Below are 6,430 nucleotides of genomic sequence, written 5' to 3' on the forward strand. Positions count from 1 at the left end.
CACACGCACACAAGTGCATGTGTCCTAAGGCAAAAAAATTTTTTTAAAAACTCTAACAAAAAGAAGAACCTCATACATTTAACAAACACCACTGAATAACCAGCATATGCTAGGCACAGCCCAAAAACAGAGGATAAATAGACAAAATTCACATTACCATCTATTTACATTTTAGTGGAAAGAAAAAGACATTATAGAATTAAAAAAGGAAATGATAAGATCAATTGATTTACCTATAAATATAACAATCAAAAAGATTTGTGCAACAGAAAGAAATGGTGTGGGGGAAAAGGTAAGTCCTGAGAGAGTCACATCTTTGAAGAGAGAAGATGATCTGATATTTGGATGAGAAAAAGTGACTGTCCCCACCCTTATGCAAAAGTCACAAGGAAAAATAAAAGATCTTGGAGAGCAGAAGAAAAGCAAAGCGAACCCGTGTGGTCAGAATATAGGAAATGACCGGCATATGAACAGTTCTGCAAAATTAAAGAGACTGGATTCTTGTCTTCAGCAGTAGAAAAATCATTTGTACTGGTTAATTCCCAGTTATATTATTGGTTGACAATGTTAAAGAAATCATCTTGGAATGACCCCATGAACAAACTATCATAAGAAGAAAAATCAGAAATTTCTTATTATTCTCTTACATGCCTCCTTCTAAACCTCATTTCTAAATTTCTGCAGTCTAAATTTGTGCTGTTCTAAAAGGAGGTAGAAACCTTTAGATAGGCATGTGCATCTCAGTATTGCCTTATTCGGAGTTGCTCTTTCAGGAAACAGAGCAGAGCTACTTAACAATATTCCTCTTCAAAGTTATATGGCACTTTGCATCTAAGAATATCAGAGCACTCTGTCGCAATTAAATCATTAATCCTCATGACAACTCCTCAAGAAAGTATCTGCTTTATTATCAGTGAGAACACTTGGCATTTACATGTTCGCCTTGAGGATGTGATTCAATCACAGGCAGTTAATTAATGCACGCAACACATTCAGAAGGCAGGTCAGCATTCTGGTCCCCAGTTACAGATAAAGAAACTGAGGTCCCAAAAGGACAAAGAATTTTTTAGCCAAATGGAAGCAGTAACAGAAATGACTTGCTGCCCTAATCTTGGTTAAGAGTGACTTTTATGAGACCAGAAGATGGTGTAATGGTTATGTCACTGGAGTCGCACATAGTCGACCACGGCTCCAGTCCCAGACTGGGCAGCTTAAAACTCATGTGTGTGTGCATGCCTAAAACCCCATGGGGAGAATGGAAAAAAAGGGATTGCAGCGTGGCCATCCCACTGGGGGGGGGGGCGGGGGGGTGGTGATTTCTCGTTTTCTGTCTCTCTGTCTCTCTGGCAAGTACGCACACCCTATAGCAAAAATCTCTCTAAAATAAGAGTTACTTTAATACGTGGAGTTCTCAAACATTTAAATAACAGTAATTATACAACCGATTACAGAATCATGGTTAATGAAGTTGGCATCAACCTGAGGGCAGGAACCTAACCTTCTTTAAAGCTCTCTATAATAATGTCACTATAGTAATGTGAAGTTTACACACTATTTCCACATACATTTCTCATTTGACTTTTGTCAGAAGGTAATGTTGGTGCCACCATTTTGAAACTGTGGAAAAGATGGGAGAGATGTAAGATTTACCCTTGGTTATATGGCTAGGAAATAAAGAAGGCAGACTTAAACTCGGATATTTTGACTTTATTCCTCTTTATCAGTGTTTCTCTTCTAATTTCTCTGATTTTTCCTATAAGATGATTTGCCCTTCATTCCCATCCAAGGAAGAAGATATCTTTTGACACTTAAGATGGTGCTGATAATATGCCCATGACACCTATAATGTTGTTCCATGGTGTGACTTTGACGGAGGGTTATAATAGAGCTTTCTTTCAGTTGATAATAGACCTATCATAAACAAAAAGTTTTGAAAAGTTGCAGTATTTTGTCTTTGAGCGCGCTAGGCCAGCGGGTGTCGCTGGGAAGTGAAGACGTTGCCGTGGCTGTTAATGAGCCTGTGGGACACCTGCCTCTGTGGGAACCTGGCCCTAAAAATAGCCACAATGGCTGAAAATGGTGATAATGAAAAAATGGCTGCTCTGGAGGCCAAAATCTGCCATCAGATTGAGTATTATTTTGGACACTTTAATTTGCCAAGGGACAAATTTTTAAAGGAACAGATAAAACTGGATGAAGGCTGGGTACCTTTGGAGATAATGATAAAATTCGACAGGTTAAACCATCTAACGACAGACTTTAATGTAATAGTGGAAGCGTTGAGCAAATCCAAGGCAGAACTCATGGAGATCAGTGAAGATAAAACTAAAATCAGGAGGTCTCCAAGCAAACCTCTCCCTGAAGTGACTGATGAGTATAAAAATGATGTTAAAAACAGATCTCTTTATATTAAAGGTTTCTCAACTGATGCAGCCCTTGATGATATAAAAGAATGGTTAGAAGGTAAAGGCAAAATACTAAGTATTCAGATGAGAAGAACATTGCAGAAAGCATTTAAGGGATCAATATTTGCTGTGTTTGAAAACATTGCATCTGTAAAGAAGTTCGTAGAGACCCCTGGTCAGAAGTACAAAGGCACAGAGATATTAATACTTTTCAAGAAAGATTACTTTCAAAAAAAAAAATAAATATGCAGAAAGAAGAGAGCATAAAGTAGAAGAAAAATTAAGAGCTAAACAACAGGGTCACACTATGTCACGATCCTCCTACCTCAGCCTCCCGAATCGCTGGGACAACAGGCACGTGCCACCATACCTGGCACTTTCAGACAGGACCTCACTATATTCCTCACATGCCCCATGCTGGCCGCAAACTCGCAATCCTCCTGCCTCAGCCTACCGAGTAGTTGGGACTACAGGCTCGCACCACCACCACCAACAACAACAACACCAACACGCCCGACTTTCAGGACAGGGTCTCGCTATGTCACAATCCTCCCACCTCAGCCTTCAGAGTTGCTGGGACAACAGGCATGCCACCACCACCAAACCACCACCACCACCACCACCACCACCACCACCGCCACCACCGCCACTGCCACCGTCACCACCACCACCGCCACCGTCACCGCTCCCGACTTTCAGGAGAGCAAGAAGAAAAACAAGTTAGCAGAAGATGCGGAAATGAAATCTCTAGGAGAAAAGATTGGATGCTTGCTGAAATTTTCGGGTGACTTTGATGATCAGACCTGTACAGAAGATTTGCACATCCTTTTCTCAAATCATGGTGAAATAAAATGGATAGATTTTATCAGAGGAGCAAAAGAGGGCATAATTCTGTTTAAAGAAAAAGCCAAGGAAACCCTAGAAAAAGCCAAAGATGTAAACAATGGTAACCTACAATTAAGGAACAAAGCGGGCACTTGGGAAGTACTAGGAGAAGTAGAAAAAGCAGCATTGAAAAAAATGATAGAAGATCAGCAAGAATCCCTAAACAAATGGAAGTCAAAAGGTCGCAAATTTAAAGGAAAAGGCAATAAAGCTGCTCAGACTGCGTCTGCTAAAGCAAAAGTACAGTTTCAGGGCAAGAAAACCAAATTCGATAGTGATGATGACTTTGATGAATATGAACCACCAGCTTGACCAGTGAAAGAGCAAGAGAAGAAATAGCCATGAAAGAACCTGCATCGAAACAACAGAAAACATAAAATGGAGTGGAGACCAGTAGTTTAGTGAACAAATTTTTTATTCACTTTAATTAGGTTTAAGCTGCCTTTTGTCTTTGAAGCCTTTTAAAAAGAAAACTGAATTAGGTCCACTTCAATGTCCACCTGTAAGAACAGAACATTTTTTTTTTGTTTAACTTGTCTTTTTTTGTTTTGTTTTGTTACCCTCATGAAGACTTTTTAAAAATGTATAGTTCTTTTTGTATGATTCAGATGATTCAAATATCAACAGAAAGATCTTCTGCTAAATTGCTTTTGTAATATGAGAAAGTATTAGTACAAACTAATAAAATATACAGTATATAAAAGAAAAAAAAGTTGCAGTATTTGTAGTTTTAACTTGTCACGTTGTATTTTGTTATATTTAGAAAAATAGAAACCATTCTAGGTATTTTAGAGGAAATTTAATTCAGGGAATTGATGTAAAAAATGCCCAAAGACTACAAGAGTAGAATGGAGCAGGGACTGAATTTGTCACAAGGAGGAGTGGTAAGATCCAGATGCAGCAAAAGGTGCTTAGTTGATTGAGGCCCAGGAGCCTGAACTGTTGCTGCTGAGTTGAGACCCACTGCAGTCAATTTAGATCTACAGAAGAAACTCCTCGGCCAAAGGTGGGGATACTGAAACTGTACTGTTCTATGGGAATCCAGAATCACGATAATCCAGCAATCACCAAAATGAGCCCAAGGTCACAAGTCTGTTTCTTCTTTCCATCTGTTGATCCCTTACCAGTGCCTCTTAAGGGTAGGTCCCAATAGGAAGTCAGCTGGCAAGGGAATTTGGGGAATGTAGTTTGCAGATTCCCAATCCTAGCAAAACCCAGTATCGGAGAGTGAATGTGAGTCTGAAAGACATCAGGGAAATAAATGGCATGCCCTAAATTAAGAAGGCTTGAGAAGACAGCAGTGCATGTTAGAGCTATGCTCAACCTCAGGTCAGTACTTTGCACTTCAATGACAGAGATAATGAAAGACATTATCCACAACCCTCCACCCCAGCTCCAGTACACATACTCCCCAGAGAAAAAATATATATGCTGAACTGAAAGCTGGGGTTCCTTGTACCTTAAAGTCCATATGATATGGGAGGATAAGGAGCTTACCCAGGCAAGGTGACTGCTATCATTAATACAAAAACATGTCATGTGAGTCTCTGAAAAGAATATGGCTCTTTATTAACCAGGAGCAAATGGTGAAAATAAGAAAGAAAAAAAAAAAAAAAACACAGTAAAAGAAGACACATGTGTTGCTGGAAAGAGTTATAAGGAATAGGGTAGAGGGAAGAAAGGTGAGCAGCAAGAAGATCAAGGGTTAGAAAGAAATTATCATGCAGTGTTTTTATTTGTTTGTTTGTTTGTTCGTTTGTTTCTTTAGAGATTTTACTATAGGGTATGCACTTTCCAGAGACACAGAGAGAGACAGAGAAACAGAAATCGAGAAATCACCCCCTAGAGGGGATGGCCATGCTGCAATCCCATCTCCTCTTGAGATTTTGGGGCACGCGTGCACACACACCTAGCATGAGTTTCAAGCCAACAGGTCCCAGCGTTGAACCATGGTTGGCCTTATGGAAGTCCAGCAACATAACTATTACGCTATCTGCTGGTCCCACAGGATGTGTTTTTATATGTGAAACAAATGAAGAAAAGATTCCAAGAATTTCTTGCCAAGTACAGAGAAGTAAAAGAAGAGCTCACAGAGCCTGGATAGTCAGAAGAGCATACAAGAAGCTTCAAGCATGTCTGGAAAATGACTATCAAGATCTGATAAACATGGGCCAGCCAACGGCATTGTGGTTAAGGCAGCTGGATCCTGCATGGCTGACTCCTGGACCTGATAGCTTGAAAAACACGCCGGACATATATGCATGCATTCTCAAAATTCTAAGAGAAGAGATGGAGGAGAAGAGATTGCCATACAGCCACCCCCCTTGGGAGCACGCACACACTATAAAAAAATAAATCTGATGAACAAAGCTGAGGGGAATAACAACCAAGTGCAATATGCTACCTGAATTTCCCAAGGCTCTGGGAGACCATGAAAAAAATGCAGTGGTTATTTATGGCCACTGCTGTACCATGATTCTCTAGCTCTCTACCCCCACACCCAACTGACGCCACACCTCAGAGAATTGCCTTCCCAGTGTCTAGTTCTTCACATTTATCATACACATTGATAGTAATTGGAGCACCCACTTTTTAAAGTATGTTGATGTAACATAAGTTTCCCAGAATTTTTAACTGGTTAATTGTCTAAAATCAAAGAGTGACAGTTGTTTGTAGTTACCTGACTCCAGTTAAAACTTGTATTATTCCTCCCACCCCACCCAGGAATGCTATAATTGATTAATTCGTTAATAGCACCCCAAGTTCTCTCTTTCACCAACCTTCTCTTTATTTATGTCTAAGGTCCCAGGCATAGCCAGGGTACAGAGTTGAAGATACAAGTTCTCTTTCATTAAGTTTTAACCACAAGACCCCCCCCCCATGTGGTTATAGGAATCAATCTAGAAATGCCTCACAGAATAAATAGAAAATACAGCTGGAGATATTCATGATTAGTTTTTTGGGGAAAAATGTTTCCTTTGCCCAAGGTTCGTTTACTCTCCTCACCTGGTGTGCTTAATTAATGCAAGACAACAGGTAAAGAAATGGCTGAATAATTGGAAATATTATGCAAAACCTCATTCACGTTGTGATTTCTGACTGCATATTCAGACTTACTTGTACATGGGCCAGCAGGAGTA

The 6,430-nt window shown here is 39.9% G+C and overlaps 1 pseudogene; it reads left to right on the top strand.

Moving 5' to 3' along the window:
- The first annotated feature begins 2,066 nt into the window (after nt 1–2,066).
- LOC102486960 (lupus La protein homolog) lies at nt 2,067–3,602 on the top strand (annotated as a pseudogene).
- The last annotated feature ends 2,828 nt before the right edge of the window (nt 3,603–6,430 follow it).

This window comes from Tupaia chinensis, unplaced genomic scaffold, assembly GCF_000334495.1.
Source record: "Tupaia chinensis unplaced genomic scaffold, TupChi_1.0 Scaffold000147_1, whole genome shotgun sequence".
NCBI lineage: Eukaryota > Metazoa > Chordata > Mammalia > Scandentia > Tupaiidae > Tupaia > Tupaia belangeri.